We start from the raw sequence: 22,871 nt of genomic DNA, 5'->3' as shown, positions 1-22,871 counted from the left end.
CTTTATACTCAGGTACTCAATAGGGTGTTTTAGCACCGAAGGTATTACTGCAGCTTTCACTCTTCTACCATGGGCGGAGTAACTACCACTCAGAATCTTGGATATTGATAGGTTGCTGGACAATTTAACTCCCAGCAACTGAGGTAGTGGTGTAGATTAATTCCACTATCTGATTATCACTATAACCTAGGTGGAAGTGCATTTCTATCAATCATATTATCCGTACAAAAAGAGAATGAAAAGGTAAGGGTCTAGGATAGGGGCTTAGCAGAGCTCCCACGTCCTGTTCCCAACCCAAAAGACGGGTCACCTAGACCTGGAAAATAGGGGGTAAATGCAAATTTAAATATTTGAAAAACCTAGAAAGGTCACTCTTATGGAAAGTGACCACTAGGTTAGAATACCAGTCCACTCTAAATAAGATCTTAAAGAAAAATAATGAATAAAAACAAACTTTATTAGTAACTCTTAAAATATCGAGAGGCAAGTATGTAAATTTAGCCTAATGAAAAAAGACAAACCCTGAGAGAAATACTCAATAACTACTACAGATGGTGGTTCACAATACCACACTTATTCAAAAGGATACAAATGTAGCAATATAAGGACTAGACAGAGAAAAGTAATAGCAACCTAAACCTATCACTGTTATAGCTAATAGAAATAAATGAAAAACTGGCTAAAACAGAGCCTAGTATAGGAACAGTAGTCAGGAAGCAAAAAACTGAAAAAATGGTAGAGATATACTAAACAGTGAAATGAAGCAAAATGAAATATATGGAGAAAGGGTAAATAGAGGTACTGAGGCAATCTTCTTATTCTGAACCAAAGGAAAACCTAAAATTTTAGCTATACATTTGTTCTACCGTATTTTAAACTGACAATGTAGGCACCATTGAAGTGGTCTGAATGCAATGTCCATGTCATTTTCGCCCTACAGCTGCAAAGCTGCAATGTTTACGGTTCAGGGTTAAGCCTGCCTCTGGTAATTGTCTGCCAGACAGGAACTAGAGTCGCTTCCTCGCCTTTGTAATGACATTGTGAAATTATGCTGGACATCCTCACGCTTTGCAGGAGGACGTCCAGTGTCTTCTATATCCCCTTAGGAATGCATGGATTCATTGCTTTCCTATGGGAAAGGCCTTATGCGTGCTCGGTAGTTGCTTCACATGCATATTAGATTCCCCCCATTGGCCTCACTGATGGAATCAGGTATCAAGGGTTTGTAACACTTGATTTGCCATCCGTGTTTTGTATTTCTAACACTATAGTGTTCCTTCAAGGGTTACTCTTTTACATAGTATATAAATGTTAATGGACGTAGGGCTTTCTTATATTTAAACCCAACACATTTTTTCTTAAACAATTTTTAGACATTTAGTACAATAAAATAAAAAGAGCTCAAAATAGGTTCACATATCAATCCTGATTGTTAAAGGTCTCAAATGTCTGAGTTATTATGGGTAAACCAACCCTTATAACACAAAGTCAACACTACCCCTAACCCTATGCTTACACGAATGCTGACTGTAACCAGGGTCGGTGCAAGGATTTCTGCAACCGCAATTTTGCCACCCCCCTCATGTCACTCACTCACTGACAGACACACACACTCACTCACTGACAGACACACATACTCACTGACACACATACACTCACTCACACACACACAGAAACTCACAGACAGACATACACTCACTCACTGACACACACAGGCACTTACTGACACACATACACTCACTCACTGACAGACACACACACAGACACTCACTGACATACACTCACTCACTGACGGGGACACAAACATTTACTGACATACATACGCTCACTCACTGACAGACAGACACTCACTCACTGACAGACAGACACACAACACACATGCACACAGACACTCACTGACAGACATACACTTACTCACTGACAGACACACACACACACAACACACATGCACACAGACACTCACTGACATACATACACTCACTGACAGACACTCACAGACACTCAATGGCAGACACACACTCACTCACTGACAGACAGACACACAACACACATGCACACAGACACTCACTGACAGACACACAAACTCAATGACCTACATACATACACTCACTCACTGACAGACACACACTCACAGACATACATACACTCTCTGACAGACACACACTCACAGACATACATACACTCTCTGACAGACACACACACGCTAACAGTCAAACACTCACTGACACACACGCACTGACATACATACACTCACTCACTGACAGACAGACACATACAACACATATACACACAGACACTCACTACCAGACATACACTTACTCACTGACAGACACACACACTCACTGACATACATACACACTCACTGACAGACACATACACTCACTGACAGACACACACACAGGCAGACACTCACTGACAGACATACACTCACTCACTGACACATACATACACAAGCAGACACTCACTGACAGACACACACACACTGACAGTCAAACACTCACACACTCACTGACACACACACAGGCAGACACTGACATACATACACTCACTCAGACAGACACTCACTGACAGATATATGAAACCAGGGGACTGCACTCACTTGAACATGCATAAATGGGGTGCTGCTGGGGGCCAATGTATACAATACACAAGATCCAGCACAATTACTTATCCACTAAACAGCAACTTCAATGTTGACAGATTTTATTAGTTTTTTTTTTTGTTTTTTGTTTTTTTTAAACACCTAATCTAGGCAAAAATAATGGGGGTTAGTTACATTATATAATCATACATTGCATAAACTTGAGAAAACGTCAATGTAACCCATCTTTGGCAGGTCCTACTCTAACAGCCTAATGTCTGCTCTTATGAGATTAACCCACTTACTTGGGGAAAAAATTCCATATGGGGCTCTCTGTAGTACAAGTAGCCATGGTAAAAAGATTCTACATCGGTAAAATTAACGATAATATTAGGTTAAAACCCCTTCAGCGACTTACCGGAGTCCAGCGCCGATGTTCCTTGGCACATGGGCAGGCTCCGCCTACTCTACTCCTACGCAGGCTGACGTTGGCGCATTAGACCTCCCCATAGGAAAGCATTATTCAATGATTTCCTATGGGAATTTCGGCGACGCTGGAGGTCCTCACATAGCGTGAGGACGTCCAGCATCGTTTAACACACTTTTCATGTTCTAAGAACACGGTAGTCCCTCTAGTGGCTGTCTGATAGACAGCCACTAGAGGAGGACTTAACCCTTCAAGGTAATTATTGCAGTTTATAAAAACTGCAATAATTACACTTGCAGGGTTAAGGGTGGTGGGAGCTGACACCCAGACCACTCCAATGGGCAGGAGTGTCCCTTTAACCCCTTAAGGACTAAGCCAAATGTACATGTTGTGAACAGAACAAAACGTAAACAAAACCTGGCATTTGCGCTATATGTCTGTCCAACCGTAATTCACCTCTTTCATATTAAATGCACCCCCCTTTATTATATATCATTTTATTCAGGGGAAACAGGGCTTTCATTTAATATCACATATTTAGCTATGAAACATAATTTAATATGAATAAAATGGGAGAAAATAAGAAATGTTATTTTTTTAGTTCTACATGACATTTTAACTGTCAATGTCATAATACTGTTTGATTTTACTGCAATAAAATACACATATTTGTATTCAGCAAAGTCTCACGTGTAAAACAGTACCCCCTATGTACAGGTTTTAATGGTGTTTTGGGAAGTTACAGGGTCAAATATAGCACGTTACATTTGAAATTGAAATTCGCCAGATTGGTTACGTTGCCTTTGAGACTGTATAGTTGCCCAGGAATTAAATTTACACCCATAATGGCATACCATTTGCAATAGTAGACAACCCAAGGTATTGCAAATGGGGTATGTACAGTCTTTTTTAGTAGCCATTTGGTCACAAACACTGGCCAAAGTTAGCGTTAGTATTTGTTTGTGTGTGAAAAATGCAAAAAACTCCAATTTTGGCCAGTGTTTGTGACTAAGTGGCTACTAAAAAAGACTGGACATACCCCATTTGCAATACCTTGGGTTGTCTACTATTGCAAATGGTATGACATCATAAGGGTAATTTTCATTCTTGGGCTACCATAGGGTCACAAAGGCAATGTAAGCAATCTGCGAATTTTAATGTGAAAAAAATGAAACACAAGCCTTATATTTGACGCTGTAACTTTTGAAAACACCATGAACCTGTACATGAGGGGTACTGTTGTACTCGGGAGACTTCGCTGAACACAAATATTTGTGTTTCAAAACAGTAAAAAGTATCACAGCAATAATATCGTCCGTGTAAGTGCTGTATGTGCGTTAAAAATGCAAAAAACTTCCCTTTTACTGGCGATATCATCGTTGTAATACATTCTACTGTTTTTAAACACTAATATTTGTGTTCAGCGAAGTATTTAGCTATGAAACATAATTTAATATGAATAAAATGGGAGAAAATAAGATTTTTTTTTTTTTTTTTTAGTTCTACATGACATTTTAACTGTAAAATGTCATAATACTGTTTGTTTTTACTGCAATAAAATACACATATTTGTATTCAGCAAAGTCTCCCGAGTAAAACAGTACCCCCCATGTACAGGTTTTATGGTGTCTTGGAAAGTTATAGGGTTAAATATAGTGCTAGCAAATAAAATTCCCTATACATTCGGCATGGGTTGTCAGGCAGGTCCCGCTAATTGTAATTAATTAGGATACCTAATTATGTAAAAATATTACATAAATATATATGTAGAATTAATATATGTATCTGCTAACATACAAAAACAAGAAAAATAAAGGATGGAGTACAGACATCCCCTTTATATGTAACTATCATGGGAACAATAGAAAAGTAAATAAAATCATACACAAACATTGGCATATTTTAAGAGACGACCCGATTCTAAAACAATTGCTACCTGAAAAACCAAAAATAATATTCAATAATATTTAAAGAATACACTAGTCAGAAATAACAATAAAGACATAACAAAAGAAAAAAAAATCTTTTTAATGGAAAAGGGTTTTTATGGTTGTGGACATTGTGGAGCAAGCACAAATACAAAAAGCAAAAATAGACATTTAGTAGATTTAGAACCCCACATAAACAAGAAATTCACCATAAGAGACCACCTAACTTGTCACTCTAAGGGTGTTATTTATGTTTTAAAATGTCCGTGCAGTTTAATTTATATAGGCCGTACCATTCGAAGCTTAAATATTAGAATAGCGGAACATATTAGAAACATACGAAACGGCATAGAAACCCATAGTGTTCAAACCATTTTAAAAGAGCGCATGGACAGAACCCAGAAGGAATGTTCTTTTGTGCGTTAAAACAAGTGAAAAAAGATTGGAGAGGAGGGAACTACATAAATAAGATTGGTAAAGAAGAAATTAAATTTATTTTTGATTTTAACACAATGACACCTGAAGGTCTGAATAGTGACTTCGAGTTAGTATATCATTTCATGAGTTGACATACCTCACATATACAAACACAAACCTTAGTATATGCTCATTGTAAAATCATGCACTCGTCATAGTCTATATGTATGTTTTAGCTGATGTTTTGCCATTTATTAATATATTTGAAGAGGTTTTATCATGTTTTAACAGATTTACTATGTATACCTCATAACGTTTTGGTTTATGCCTCTTTTACTGTTCTTTTTATCTATTAGAATATTATTATTTTGTATTGCATAGATTTTTTTTATAACAATATTATTTCCTAATTTAACCACTTCTTATTATTAAGTATTTTAATGTATTTATATACTTTTCCGGAGAAAAAAGGATTTGGAACGCATTTGCGTTCCATAGAAATAGAAGACCGATTGGCTTATTAATAGATCCGGAGCGCGCATGCGCTCAGATAAAGTAAACTTCAGGCGCAACAAGATGACGTGGAACGTAAGCCACGGTTGGAGCGCACGTGCGTTCCACCTCGGCGGAGTGCGGAAGTGTACGCCGACTTGTGGGACACATGTGCGCCCGACCCCAACAAGACCCAGAAGTAAATTTCCAATGTTTGGAACGCACGGTGCGTTCCAATATAAAGAAAGACCGGAAGCAAACGCCTGATTGGGAGAAAAAGCCCGGCGGGAATTTTATAAAAAGAAAAAACAAACAAGGTGAATTGTATCCAACTGAGGAAGCCTGACTGATAGGCGAAACGCGTTTTGGACATTTTTTATCAAAGACATTTCTATCAAAGACACTTTTAGAGACTCTTTACTTCATTTTGATTAGTCTCCTACACACTGCACTTTAAACCAGCTGTTTCTGGTAAAGTATATTATTTTTCATGAATAAAGTAATTTCTTGAGAGAATATTTGGATATCCTACAACTTTATTTTGAAACATCAACTAAAAATATAAAGAAGATAACCAAGATTTTGGCTACATAAGGGTCTGGACAACCTCTGAATGGTCCAAAGGAGCATACTAAAAGAGTCATATGATGGTATGACTCCAACCTTGTGAGTGTAATTACCATTTATTTTCCATATTGCACATTATACTACGCTATTTTGTATATACCATTGTGTTTTACAGATTATCAACGGTTCAAGCGGTTCCACCTATTGTTTTGTATGTATGTATATATATGTATATATATATTTATTTATTTTTTCAAATATTTTTATTTATATATAGGTATATATATATTGATATATATGTATATATTTATGCATATAGATATCTACATTATTTCGTTCTACGTGTATTTTGATATAAATATATATATATATATATTAATATCACAATACAGTTAGAACGAAATAACACACATCTATATATTTTTTAATTATTTATTTTTAATTATTTTTTAAATTTTATTTTTTTACGTATTTACAATTTTTTTATATTATATCTAAATATATATATAACAATAATTATATATATATATTTAATCAGTATCAGTCTACGTGTAATTTGATATTAATATATATATATATATATATATATATATATAATTATATATATATATATATATTAATGGTAAAATACACATAGACAGTGTATTTGTGTGTATGTGTATATATATACTTAGATCATATATATATATATAATATATATATATATATATGATCTAAGTATATATATATATTTTTACACTTAATTCATTTAATTTGATTTTATTTCCAGCCAGCAGGGGGACTAACTGTCATAACCTGGCCATGTGATTGTGAGGACCTCGCAAGGACCTCACTCTCACATAGCCGGGGGGGCCCCCAGGAGTGAGGATCTGCCGCAGGGGGGCTCCCTGGGAGTCCCCCCAACCGCGATCGCCGGCGTGGGATCGTCGGCGACCGGGTAAGTAAGAAAAAAACGGAGGGCGTACTATTACGCCCGGCGGCGTTTACAGACGCTTAAAATAGGGCGTAATAGTACACCCTCCGATCTTAAAGGGTTAAATAAACTTCTACCAGAGAAACCATACGTTGTGTTTAGGGGGCCCCTAACCTAAACACATGTCTCACAAAAACTACACGAAAATAAACCTATACCCCCTCTTCTTTCCTTGACCAACATAAAGGATTCTATAAATGCAAAAGATGCCTGGCATGCAGGAGTACCAATAATGATCAAAATAAACTTACAACATTTAAATCTAAACATTCACCTCGTGAACATAAAATAAAGGATTTTATTACATGTAATTCTAAGAATGTAATATATTTAGTGGAATGTCTGTGCAAACTACAATACGTCGGCATGACTACAAGATGTTTAAAAAACCATATTGCTGAGCATTGTAGAAACATAAAAAAGGCTACATTAATCATTCTGTATCCAACCATTTTTTAATCCACAATAAAAATCCCAAGTTTTTACAATTTTGTGCCATAGAAAAAGTATCCCCCTCCTGTTAAGGAGGGAACCTCCCAAAGCTTCTGGGTAAAAAAAGAAATCAACCGGGTATTTACACTTAACAATCTGGTACCCCAAGGGTAAATGTTGATTTTGATTTGTGTAACTTTTTGTAGCAATTTCTATATAATACTTCTTGTAGTCTTATATCTTTTACATTCATTTGGTACCCCAAGGGTTAAATGTTGATATTGATTTGTACCACTTTTTGTGTCTTTTACGTTTATTTTATACCTACTTGTATTAATATGTTTTTTTTAAACATCTATCTATATTATTTCCACTTGTCCCATGTATTATCAGCTATATTTATTTTATTATTCCCTTTTTCTCATTTACCAAGTCCTATTTCTCAGTATGGTGATTGCATACTCTTTCCTTTTACTTTTTTTCACTGTGACTACAATCCCCATTATTCTATGGGGTGTCAGTCAGCCCTTTACGACCCTCCCTCCTAACAGCCACTTCCCCTAGAGGAATGCCGTCTCCATGATGACGCGACCTGGCCGGTCATGTGACACGGGTCGCGGTTATCCTCTTAGCTTAAAGGCCAGCCCTCCCTGCCTCCCCATACTATCAAACCGGCCAGGCACGATCTCCATGGCGACACAACTCGATCACATGGTTTGGGTTGCAGCCGCCATTTTGTTTTTTTGATAAGCATGTTTTTAAAGAAACAGCTTAAGAATACATCACCATAAGAGAAGCTTGCTGGACTCGATTGAGAGAACCTCTGGCAGTCAGGCTTGAAGAGGACCCTCTCTTACTGGGAATCAGCAGAACCAACAGTACGCGTCCGTATTACAGGTGGGTAGTACAATGGATGCCAAGTATTCTCGTCTTTTATAACAAACTTAATAATCAGTGGGATAATTAGTCTGTACTTTTCCATCAAATCTTATCAGTGCAGCCCAGCAAAGACATTGGCTGTCCAGCCCCACCAACAATGCCATGCCAGGTCTGTGCGGTTAATTATCTCTTACCTAAACTTAGCTACGCTCTCATAACATTCTCATGAAACTATGCATGAGTCATTCTGATGCTGTGTTTTGTGGTTATTAACACTTTCAGTACTGTGTTCCGGCGCCATCTTAACGATCTATAATAGTTTAATTTGCTCAATAGTGATCAATCATTCTTAATTGATATGGAATATTATTATCACAATGGTGGCCATCTTGGTGTCCCTAATTAACATGTTTCGGCAGCCATCTTGGTGCCCTTCTTAAAGCTACCTCACTCCCCCCAATTTTTTTTTTTTTGCCTTTTACAAAATAATCATATGTTAAATGTGATAGCTCTTATCCATTTTATATTCCCGTCCTTTTTTTATTGTACTATGGTTTGTTTCATAACGTTTTTTTCTTTTATCACACGATTGATGATGTCACTAATTACAATTATGTAATCATAGTTACATAGCTGAAAAGAGACGTGCGTCCATCAAGTTCAGCCTTCCTCACATTTGTTTTTTTTGCTGTTGATCCAAAAGAAGGCAAAAAAAACCCAGTTTGAAGCACAATTTTGCAACAAGCTAGGAAAAAAAATCCTTCTTGACCCCAGATTGGCAGTCTGATTTATCCTTGGATCAAGCAGTTATTATCCTACATTGAAAGATTATATCCTTGAATATTCTGTTTTTGCAAGTATGCATCTAGTAGCTGTTTGAACATCTGTATGGACTCTGATAAAACACCTTCAGGCAGAGAATTCCTCATCCTGATTGTTCTTACAGTAAAAAAAAACTTTCCTTTGCCTTAGACGAAATCTTCTTTCTTCCAGTCTAAACGCATGGCCTCGTGTCCTATGTAAAGTCCGGTTTGTGAATAGATTTCCACACAATGGTTTGTATTGGCCCCGAATATATTTGTATAATGTTATCATATCCCCTCTCAGGCGACGTTTTTCTAAACTAAATAGGTTTAAATTTGTTAACCTTTCTTCATAGCTGATATGTTCCATTCCTTTTATTAATTTTGTAGCCGCCTCTGCACTTTTTCTAGTGCCATAATATCCTTCTTTAGAACAGGTGCCCAAAATAGCACAGCATATTCAATATGTGGTCTTATCAGTGATTTATAAAGAGGCAAAATGATATTCTCATCCCGAGAATGAATGCCCTTTTTCATGCATGACAATAACTTACTGGCCTTGGCCACTGCTGATTGACATTGCACATTGTTGCATAGTTTGTTGTCTATAACAAATCCCAAGTCCTTTTCGTGTGTTGTTATCCCTAATTCACTTCCATTAAGGGTATACGTTGCTTGTGTATTCTTTACGCCGAAGTGCATAACTTGCATGCTTTTTTCAACATTAAATTTCATCTGCCATTTGAGTGCCCAGTCCTCCAGTCTATCTAAATCCCTCTGCAGCAAAGTAATATATTTACTGATATTCCACCTTTCCCTCCTACATGAATTCTAACCCTTTAACTAATCCTCTGCCACTATCAGTACTGATATCAGCAGATGGGTTTTCTAATTAAAACAGTAGATAGTGGTATGATACTGACAACTGCAGGCTATTTTCAGTATTACAGGGAGATTTCCTAGTAATACTGAAATCAAGCATGCTTTCCTGGGTACATATATGAATTTTCAGCGCTTAATAGATAATCCCCTTATTAATAATAAGGGTCTACAAAATAAGAAACAGTAAAAAAAAACTGTAAAAAACATATAAAACAATAAACCATATGTGGAACAAAAGATAAAAAAAGAAAAAATAATAAAATCCAGCAAATAATCGTCCAGAATCAATTGTGGGAAATTACCACTATAGAAAATCCAAAGTACACTAAATAGGAGTGTGAGTCCTGCACAAAAAAAATGTGTAATGGAAAGTAGGGGTCCAAATACCTTGGATAAAAGGGAAACAGAAACGGTATATAGTGTAAATCCGTAACAAAATGTATTCCAGATATAAAAATCCCCCCCTACATAAATACTCTTACACGAAAAAAGAGATACTCATCATAAAGCAGAACACTTCCATGCCCAGTTGTTTGTGTGTTCGGATAAAGCTGCAATTTCTCCAAGAAGACAGGAGCTGCCCGGTGCACTCGGGAAAACTGTCTGTGATGCTAGCAGGAAAAAATGAACTTGCGGCAAATGCGGCTGTAGTTAGAAGCCGGTAAAGCAGGATATGCTGCAAACAAGATCTCGGTGGACACCTGATCAACGCGTTTCGCCCTTTCTCCGAGGGCTTTCTCAAGATAGGTGTCTCATGCCTGGCTTGGCGGTTAAATACTTTGCCGGGCAAAAATCATTTAAATTCTTAAAGGTATAGACCTTTCTATAACTTCAAACGAATAAAACTTTTTCAACCAACATAAATATCAACATTTCAATTCAATTAAAAGGCTGTGACATAAAATGTACAGATAATTGTGACAATAATTAAAATTGTGATGTCTATGCATCTTAACATATAAAATCTGAAATACATAATAGCAACAATAAATAAAGTTACAAATGCCACATCTGTGTATCTTTCTCTAATGTAGCAACATCTTAGTAAATTTTCCGTATAGTGGCTACATATTTCTACTATATTAAATAAAACAATTCAATTTGTATATAAAAAATACCAAAATGAGCCAATCTTATTTCAGAGGTTATCTTATCAATAGAAATGCAAGTATAGGTTAACCAGAAATCCCCCTTTTTCCTTACTTAAAGAACAACAATTTGTTAATACTCTTAAGGGGTGACTGTTTGAATGTTGTGCCCTGGTCGCACCAACACTATAAGATGTCATCAAAAATATATGAAAACTAAATAAAATATATTGTCGTGCATCAGAGCTGGGACCTGTGTCACTATATTTTGGACATAGCAGTAGCAGATGTTGTATAAATCACAACATCTATTGGGCCATACTTTTCCACCTAACCCAAATGGATTGTATATTTAATAATCCCAACGGTAATAGAGGTATATCTGCTAAACCTTTTTATGACCCAAATAAATTATAAAACTGTGTGTAATCAAAAAAATATTTTTTGTGTGTAATGAGAAAGTGGAGCCCACAAATCAGTAACTATAGTATATTCACTAGTTCTAGTTCTGAATTCAGGCCCAAGGGGACAAGGGTTTTCAGATTGTAAATCCAGAACATTTCTCGATATGTTAAAATTTTACCTAGTTCTCCTTCCCTCCATGGTACTTCTATTTTTTCAATACCACAATATGATAGGAGTGTGGGATCGCGGTTGTGATGTACATTAAAGTGATTTGAGAGTGTATGCTTTTCAAATCCTCTTTTTATATTGTATACATGTTCCCTGAGCCTGGTTTTAAGTGTTCTTTTGGTTTGACCTATATATTGGAGGCCACACGGGCACTCCAACTTATATATGACCTGTTTTGTGTTACACGTGATACAGTCCTTGATCTGGAATGTTTGTTTAGTTATTGAGGACTGGAAGGGTTATATATATTTGCATATATGGCAATTGCCACATTTGTAGTACCCCTTTTGGCCACTCAAAAAGTGATTTGATCTAGTTGGCTTATTATAACTATGTACTAGTCTGTTGCGTAGCGTGGGAGCCCCCCTAAAGATAACTCTAGGTTTAACTGGTAAAAGCGTAGCCAAAGCCGCATCTTGGCGGAGTAGGTGTCAATGTTTCTGTATGCTGTTTTTTATATTATATGCTTGGGCGCTATAGTTAAACACTAAAGGGCATAAATCATCAGTATTCATGTTTGACTCAGCTCTTTTTTGCTTCTGGTGTAGAATGTTTACACGTTCTATACTTGTCACTTTTTCGAGAGCTGTATCTAATGCTTTCTCGTCATATCTTTTTTCTATAAACTGTTGTTTTACTTTCTGAAGTTGTTGGTTACATATTTCGGGGTCAGAGCAGTTTTTCTTGACCCTTAGAAATTGCCCAAAAGGGACACCTGAGAGCCAAGAAGGGTAATGGCAGCTGGAGGTTAAAATGTAACTGTTAACGTCTACACTCTTAAAGAAGGTTTTGGACTTGAGAGTGCTATGTTGATCCGTGTATAGGACCAAGTCCAAGAAATCTATGCTAGTAGAACTATACTTATATGTAAAGGATGGATTGTATTCATTCCTGTTGATATATGCTAGAAACTCTAGAAGTTCTGTTTCCCCCCCTCTCCAAACAAAAAAACAGTCGTCAATGTACCGTCTATAGAAGACCAGGTTCGCCCCCCACTGGTGTCCTTGCCAAATAGACAAGTTTTCCCAGTAGGCCATAAAGATGTTAGCATAGCTTATGGCGAACCTGGTCCCCATAGCGGTACCATTGATCTGCAGATAAATATCATTACCATGCCAGAAGAAATTGTTGTTAAGTATGAAATCAATACATTCAATCAAGAATTCTACTTGTTCCACCAACATGGTGGGGTCCTCGTATAGAGTTTTTCTTACTGCTTTCAATCCCAGGTCATGTTTGATGACAGTATACAATGACGTAACGTCACATGTAACCATAATGTAATTCTGCTCCCATTTCAGACCTTCTATATTTGTTAACAGATCCCCACTATCTTTTAAATATGATTTAGCCTTTTTGACAAAGGGTTGTAATATGACATCTATGTACTGAGATAGGTTACATGTTAAGGACCCTATCCCAGAAATAATGGGTCTACCTGGGGGCTGTGGGAGACTCTTGTGCATTTTCAGTAGTTGGTAAAATACTGTTTTTTTCGGGTAAACCACCATAACGAACTCCAGTTCTTTTTTGTTCAATATATTTAGATAGCTACCTCTCTCCAATATACTGAACAAGTGTATCCCAAGTCCTGTGTTGTTATCCCTAATTCAATTCCATTAAGGGTATACGTTGCTTGTGTATTCTTTACGCCGAAGTGCATAACTTTGCTTTTTTCAACATTAAATTTCATCAGCCATTTGAGTGCCCAGTCCTCCAGTCTATCTAAATCCCTCTGCAGCAAAGTAATACATTTACTGATATTCCACCTTTCCCTCCTACATGAATTCTAACCCTTTAACTAATCCTCTGCCACTATCAGTACTGATATCAGCAGATGGGTTTTCCAATTAAAACAGTAGATAGTGGTATGATACTGACAACTGCAGGCTATTTTCAGTATTACAGGGAGATTTCCCAGTAATACTGAAATCAAGCATGCTTTCCTGGGTGATTACACTGTAATCAGTGCTAGGCAGCTGGCAAAGTCCAACACCCATCACAATTGGCTTGGAGGCATGCAGAGAGACCTTGTTAGGGTTTGGTCAGACAATGTGGATTCTCCCTTCAGCAGTTCCAGTCTGAGAATTACCACGACTAAGCACCATCAATGAGTCAATGTGTTCAAAATTAATTTAGGGCTGTATACAGCACTCAATTTGCTGTCTGTCTAGGGCCACTACATGCTGACAGAGGGGAGCCCCAAGTATTGATTGAAACTCAAGTCTCCCTGGTGTGTGCAGGGACTTAACCCTCCTCACACCCCATGCTAGATATAGGCTTTTAAAAGCCTACTTAAATGGCTGTAGCAAAGTTTAATTTACAGCCCATGTGTCAGTCTGGGGACTTGGAAAGTGGCCCTAGCTAAAAGAAGGTATCCCCAAGTATCTACTGATATCTGAGGCACCTAGTGTGAGCAGAGATTTAATTCTGCTTACATCAAAATGTTAGGATGTTCCATGCCATCCTAACATTGTTAAAACCCACTCTTTGGAGTATAGTGTGATACGTCACAACGTTGTTAAGGGGTTAAATGCCTTGTTGTTGGTACATAGGTAGTATATAATATAAAGTTCCAATTGCTTGCACTCCTGGATTAATAGTAAAAAGCCTGGTGCTTAACAGCTAAATAATAGAAATAAAGTAATGATAGCACTCCAAGGACTTCGAAGATATCGAGATATACATATATATATATATATATATATGTATATATATATATATATATATATATATATATATATATGTTTCATTAAAATCTTCTAAATATGAGTGGGAAGGGCATACAGAAAGACCAAAAAAGTACAGAACAAAACCAACATAGCAGGATTATGCAACAATTTTCAAAGGCATACCTCTGGCACCTGGGATCAGTGGTGTACATACCAGGGTCGCAGGGGTCGCGGCTGCCTTACCTTTTGGAGTGCTGAGGGGATTCCCTGGGGTCCAATGGTGCTGCTGGGCTCCTGGGCGGCCGGTCACTGGGCAGGCAGGCTGGCCGGCGTGCGAGGGAGCACTCTCCCCTGAGTGCTTCCTCTTTAGCTCCCTTGCGCACCGCACTGATACCGGAGCCGGAAGATGACGTCATCTTCCGGCGCCGGCATCCCTACTCGGCGCACGAGGGAGCTGAAGAGGAAGCACTCAGGGGAGAGTGCTCCCTCGCGCGCCGGCCAGCCTGCCTGCCCAGTGACCGGCCGCCCAGGAGCCCAGCAGCACCATTGGACCCCAGGGAATCCCCTCAGCACTCCAAAAGGTAAGGAGGCTGGGGGGATTAAATTAAAAAAAAACATGTGTGAGTGTTAGTGTGAGTGTTGGTGTGTAAAAAAACATGTGTGAGTGTTAGTGTGAGTGTTAGTGTGTGTGTTAGTGCTACTGTGAGTGTTAGTGTGAGTGTTAGTGTGTGTGTTAGTGCTACTGTGAGTGTTAGTGTGAGTGTTACTGTGAGTGTTAGTGTGTGTGTTAGTGTTACTGTGAGTGTTAGTGTGTGTTAGTGTTACTGTGAGTGTTAGTGTTACTGTTAGTGTTAGTGTGTGTGTTAGTGTTACTGTGAGTGTGTGTGTTAGTGTGTGTGTCTGTTACTGAGTGTGTTTGTGTGTGTGTGTGTGTGTGTTAGTGAGTCTGTTTGATGTCTGTTAGTGAGTGTGTGTTTGTCAGTGAGAGTGTATGTTTTGTAAGTGAATGTGTATGTATGTCTGTTGCTGAGTGTGTCTCTGTCAGTAAATATGTGTCTGTTAGCTAGTGTGTATGCGTCTGTTCGTGAGAGTGTGTGTCTTCAGCACTTACCTTTCTCGAGCGCCGGATTCCCATGGCGCTGGGGATCCCTCGCGCACGCATTCAAACCGCCCATAGGAAAGCATTACTTAATGCTTTCCTATGGACGTTCAGTGTTTTAGAATCGCGGAAGCGCCTCTAGCGGCTGTCAGTGAGACAGCCACTAGAGGCTGGATTAACCCTCAGTGAAACATAGCAGTTTCTTTGAAACTGCTATACTTTCAGCTGCACGGTTAAAACTAGAGGGACCTGATACCCAGACCACTTCATTGAGCTGATGTGATCTGGGTGTCTGTAGTGGTCCTTTAAGTGTGTGTGCATCTGCATGCACTGGCGTACATACCGCGGTCGCATGGGTCGCAGCCCTGCAGAGTAAGCGCGGGGGGGTCATGTGTACGCCACTGCCTGGGATGGTATAATCAGCTTTCATCCACCTCCTGATTTGTAAAATGTTTTGTATGTTGCACCATCACCATTGTGTATCTCTGCATCTCTTGTGTATCTCTGCACCTCTACTGATGGAGACCCTAAAGCACTGAACTAAAGCACCAAGAATGGCCTAAAAGCTAAATTGTTTTTTGCGTCAATGCAATTGCTTAGGTTCTTTAAGTTTGTATGTTTTTTCTTGTTTTCATGTTTTCTGTTAGGATTTTATTCAGACTATTCAAAGCAAATGTCTGAAGCAGGCACAGGTTGTTTCCTTTAAAAAAAATAAAATAAAATAAAAAACGTGCTTTATCTTCTACAAGCAGAGCGCTCCTTCCTGCCGTTCTCTCAATGTAGCGTGGCCGGCGCGAAACGCGGGACAGGAACCTCTGTTTCCTGTACCTAGCTGCCGGCAGAATGACAGGAAGTGCTCACTCAGTGTGCACTTCCGTTCAGTCCGCCAGCGGCCGGGTACAGGAAACAGAAGTTCCTGTCCCGCGTTCCGCGCCGCCCGGCCACGCTACATAGGCAGGAAGGAAGAGGAGGGTAAGGACCATTAGGGGAGGGGGGGAGCAAGAACCATTAGGGGAGGGGAGGGGGGGAAGCAAGGACCATTAGGGGAGGGGGGGAGCAAGGACCATTAGGGGAGGGGAGGGGATGTTAGGACCATTGGGGGGGAGTAAGGACCATTAGGGGAGGGGGGGAGTAAGGACCATTAGGGGAGGGGGGGAGAGCAAGGACCATTAGGGGAGGGGGGGAGAGCAAGGACCATTAGGGGAGGGGGGAGAGCAAGGACCATTAGGGGAGGAGAGGGGGGGGAGTAAGGACCATTAGAGGAGGGGAGTAAGGACCATTAGGGGAGGGGGGGTAAGGACCATTAGGGGAGAGGAGGTGAGGTAATGACCATTAGGGGAGGGGAGGGTAGGTAATGACCACTAGGGGAGGGGGGGAGTAAGGACCACTAGGGGAGGGAGTAAGGACCACTTGGGGAGGTGGGGGGGAGTAAGGACCACTAAGGGGTTTGGGAGAGGGAGGACCACTAAGGGGGGGAAGGACCACCAAAGGGGGTAAGGAGGGAGGACCACTAAGGAGAGGGGAGGAGGGTAAGGACCACTAAGGGGGGGGGGGAGAGGGTAATGACCACTGGGGGGGGGGATTACCACTAAGGGGGTGTGGGGAGGAGGGGAAGGTTTACTAAGGGGTTTGGGAGAGGGAGGACCACTAAGGGGAGGGATGGAGGACCACTAAGGGGGAGAGAAGGAGTGAGAAGACCACCAAGGGGGGACTGCAGAGAGACAGGGGGCCAAGGGAGAGCACTAAGGGACAGAAGGGGAGAACACGGAGGGACTGGAGGGAAAGGGACATCAATAATTGACAGGAGGGTAGAGCACAATGAAAATGTTTTAAAAAAAAATAAAGAGCTGCTCCCCTCTCAGTCCCTATCCTACCCCTCAAATTTTTTTTTTGCCTAAGGCGGCAAAAATCCTTGCACCAGCCCTGGCTCTACTAGTGACAACATTTTGCTGGTACAGCTGTTGGTTGATAAATGTCCTTAAGTATACCCAAAACATTATCCTTTTAGTTTCTGGTACTGGCATAAATGCAGCTCCTATCCAGGCATTACACAGAAGTCACAGTCAATTTAGCTCTTCTATGACATTTCTTTAAAATAAAAAGGCTTAGGCAAAATTTATTTTCTCTTCTCACCTCCTGTGATGTTTATATATCTCTCTCAGATAGACTACACATTTTCGTTTTTAAAACTCACGTTGTACTTCCTTTGTGAAAAATTCATTACTGACCTGAAAAAACTGTGTCTGTGGTATCAGCTCTTCCAAAATAAGAAATAAGACTGGAAACAATTATGATATCATAGATCTGGCTACACAGTGCCTTTTAATTCTCAGGCCTTTAATTAGACTTGGACATGAAATAATACTTTATCCGGAAACCTGATTTTAGCCCTGCAGGAGAATTAGATGATATATTTTTCTTTCACACTTCCCCATGCAGGCCAATCCTCCCTGATTACTCTGACATGCTGTATTCACAGCCACTACATTAGAGTCAGAATGGAGTGAAATTACTCAACCCATTACTATATTCTCCCAGCAAATATGAGATATTTTTGCTGGGTAAAATGTCTGTGATGGAAAGCAGGAGAACTGTCTGTGGGAGAGTTCTACTGCTAAACGTTGTCATTTAAATACTGTATGCATTTAGACCACTTTGATGACATTTGGAAGGGGGTCAATGTTTTAAAGAGATTTGAATAAAAATCTTTACATTTACTATTGCAATGTATAGATAAATGTAATGCTCTTTAATTTAAAGCTAACACGTGCACCATGACAGGTCCACTTTACATTTTTCTCAGCTGTTCCCTGGCAAAAATCTGTTATTAGGGAACCTGTTACATTTAACATATTATAAAAAGAAAAGAACAAACCAATTATTCGGCCTGCTGTCTTGACTGCACAGATTACAAAAAAGAAAAAAAAATCCCTCGCCGCACAACCGCAGCTGAGGTTCAAACTATTGGGCCGAAATAAGAACATTTTTAATTCTTCAGATCAGTGAGTACATGTTATGAACTTAATTACTTAATGAAAAAAAGCAGAAAAATAATCTGATTCTTGCTTAACCCAGAGGGTTAGCATGGACCTCCCAAGTAAGTAATGTACTTTCTAAAATGGAGAAGTAGAATGAATCTAAATCATTTGAAATTATTCAGAGATAAACCGGAAATACAAAAAAGGAGATACATAGATGCATGATTCCTTTACTGTGTGTATGAAAAAAAAATCAGCAAAAAAAAATCAGGTAAAGTACGTGAAGTTTGTGATCATATATGCTACACGAAGGGCTACGTCTGCCCTTATCGGAGCCATGTGATGTGTATGGCCATTTAGAATGAAGCCTTCGGTCAGAAGACCTTAAACAGGTGAGGTATGAAGAACTACAGCAAAAATAGAAGGCAGGAGAGAACTGAGGATATTTAAGATCTATCTATCTATCGCAGGGTAAAATATTTTAAAAGGTCACTATAAAATGTTAGCATAATCAGAAAGAACTTTTATTCTTACTTTGCTGTCCAAGTTCTGCCCAACATGTGCATGAAGTGTGCTGTAAGGCACAATCACTACTTGAATGAGACTCTCCCCTGCATGCAGCTCTAAGCCACAGAAGTATCAGAGGATTGCCTGTAGGGTGTGAGAGATTGGTACACATACATCGCTTCTTAAATGGGTGGACTGAGTTGAACAGATAAACTTGTAGAAACCTGTAGCTTTTATCAGCATATTCAGCAGTTACACCCAGGATATGAGATGTGGGATATGAGATATGTGATATGATACAATATATAAATCAGGCTTCTGATCAATAGAGCATCATCCCTGCATTAGGGACCTGTCTGTGAGTATTTATTTAATTTAAGGTAACATTGTTGTATTGTATTTCATAGAATGCATTAAAAAGGTGGATGGATGATTGATTTACCTTATCATATCCCTTTAATTAGTGTCTAGACTCGAGACTATGCTGCTTCAACAAGAGCAATATCAAAGGAAAGCAACATTGGAGCTCTCCATCTGACTGAATCTACATAATACCCTTCAACCATAAAACCACAAGACCTTGTAACCGTGGCTGGTTCCCTTATTTACCACTATAACGTCTTAAAGCAGAGCTAACCATACAGATATCTTAGCCATAATTTAATATAGTTAGTGTAAGAGATCCTCTATTTAACATATTTAAATAATTGAGAATACAATATAAAATAAGGATTGTCTTGGAAGCAATAAAGTTTTGTCTTTTTAGATATTTATTATATAAAAATGTAAATATAGACATATAAAATCCATTAAAGCAGAGTTTATAAGATTAAACTAAATGCTTGCAAATATCATTAATAGGTTAACATACCCTTCTTAACATGTCAGCCTCTCTGTCATTTTAAGATGCAGCAGCATCTGTCTCAAAGTCTCTCCTCTGTGTCTTAACATTTTAAAAGTAAACCTATTTATACCTTAGGTGTCTTCATTTTAGGGTCACTGTAGTTCATATATGAAAAAGTAACACTTCTTTTACTTTATTCATTTTAGGACATCCCTTAATTTGGCAAACATACAAAGCCATAACTAAAGGGTGCATACGTCATGTAAATTTTCCTGACTTAGTTCAAGATGGCATCTTAAAGTCTGAACATCCTTATCTACTTAGGGTTACCACAGTATATTACGTACTGAAAAAGTCGTAGTATAGCCTTGAAGCTTGTTTATGCATTATTGTTATTGTAATTCGTCTGGGCCAAAATGGCGTAAACATAATATGCACTGAGGTTATTGCTTAAAGTAACATCTATGAAAAACAATATGCTCAATTTCTAACACCTTGTCAATTTACAATATCTCTTAAAGACAAAGTACACAGTTTAAGAAATACAACATTTCATTCTAAAACTTATAATATTTGCATTTGCCCATACCAACCTCAGTGAGTGCACTATTAATACCTGGGGTATACAATGAGTACATAGAGATTGGTATTCAGGATAGGTTTAAATTAGTTAATCTTAAGTTTTTATCATTTTTCAAGGTCTAATTCAGATGTGGGTGTGTTTATGGAAATTCTGATGTTGAAATGAAAACAGATTTCTAAAAGGGACTAGAGGCCAATATATTTAAAGTTGTAAATGTAATCGAATAGCTGATTTAAAGGGCTAATTCAAGCACCCAGAGCACTTCAGTGATCACAAGTTGTCATAGTGCCTGGTATCTGTATTTAGGATCAATGGTCCTATTTCATGGGCTTGGTCCTGAAGCTGCAACTTCATTAGCCCCTGCATTCATCCTGCATTAGTTTACACTATACCAGTGAATACTCATCTATAGTTGTACTCGGAGCATCAATTTTTATAAGGGAAAAAATATTTCAAATAGTTTAGGACCACTAACAATGTTTTTCTATTTTTCTGCTGAGGAGAGGGGGTTATCTAAAGAAATGGGCAAAAAGTAAATTAACTCCATCATGCGTGTCAAAATAAAATAAATATTATGTGTCTCTTTCATTACACAATAGGTTTCTGTACTATGGGCCTCTCCCCTGATTAGTAGATGTATGGAGAGGCTTATTTTGCGTTTGACTAGAAGCATGTAAAAAATGTCCTGTTTCAGCAGATGTTCAGGCCTAGTCTTGTGCAAGGAGTAATTCATTGGGCCTCCTACTGAGTTGCCAGCTGCCCATGTATTGAGACATGTTTTTTCTATCCAGGGGTCATTATTGCCTTATAACACCATGGGGTTGATTTACAGTGGCCACAGGATTGAGAAGATACAGAAAGTAAGAGCAAAAAACAAGGTGCAAGAGAGTACTGAGAACAGACAATAGCTCAAATAGCCTGCCCTTTGATGGGTCCCCGCTCAGATCTCAAGCTGGTTTTAGCTCAGCTTGTGCCATTACAAAGAGAACCAGGCCATTTGAATATCAGACTGACCCCATCTAAAATGGCAGGACAGATCCAAAATGCAGACCGGTTCTGTCTTCACGAGAGATACAGCAACTCCAGACAATCATTTCAACCTTGTTAGGCATCTTTAGTGATGCCTCTAAGCACCGTGAGCAAGATACAAAACCTGAGCACAACAGCTCCTGGCTCCTGCCAACTGTATGTGTATAATGTATTTTATTCTCCCGCTAGTGTCTGCCTGAGCTCTGATTACACAAGGGGATTTAATGCCTTGCAACATCAGCGCCAACATATGAACCCTCATCTTGGAGTGATATTGCAACATCTCAACAGTTTCAATGTAGAGCACCTAGGTGTAAATTCATCTTTCTTAGATTGTAAAATAGACTAAGAACTTTACATGATGGTGCCTGAAGGATCTGAAACCAATAAAGGTCTAGTATGCAAGTCACAGAAAGGACTATAAAGACCAGGCATAGGCACCCTTTGGCACTCCAGATGTTTTGGACTACAAATCCCATGATGCTTTGCCAGCATTATGGGTGTAAAAGCATTATGGGGGATGATAATATATATCAAATGATCTGCTCATTTAAACTAAAGTTATCAGCTGTCAGAGATCCAAGACTAATAGGATATTCAAAATATAGTTAAAAGAACAGTGCGCACACAAAAATAAAAATACAGCTCTACATTTTACAAGGCTACTCAAAATTAACATACAAATATGGGGATTCAGTTACACCATGTGGCTATATTGTGTTAAGCCCACCACTACGTCCTAGTACCCCTATATCGGTGGGTCCTACACAAACTTTAATATGGGAGATTAACATGCTAACTTTCCATACTTAAACTGCTTCAAGAGACTTCTCAATTTATGCTCTAATGTGGCCACCAAAGAGGCACCCATAGTAGATATGTGGGGTGTTCAGCCCAATAGGAATCTGGTTTGCATTCCAAATCTACACAGAAATAATGGGAATTGGGGGAACTCCCAGAACATGCATTTCTAAGCAGTGGTGCTGCTGTGAAGACCACAATGTAATAGGATATACAGATGCAGATTGGGCTGGAGAAAAATCAGATTGTAAATCTA

This window comes from Pelobates fuscus, chromosome 12 (assembly GCF_036172605.1).
Source record: "Pelobates fuscus isolate aPelFus1 chromosome 12, aPelFus1.pri, whole genome shotgun sequence".
NCBI classification, from domain to species: domain Eukaryota; kingdom Metazoa; phylum Chordata; class Amphibia; order Anura; family Pelobatidae; genus Pelobates; species Pelobates fuscus.
The sequence above is the reverse complement of the archived record's forward strand: the minus strand, read 5'-3'. Positions refer to the sequence as shown.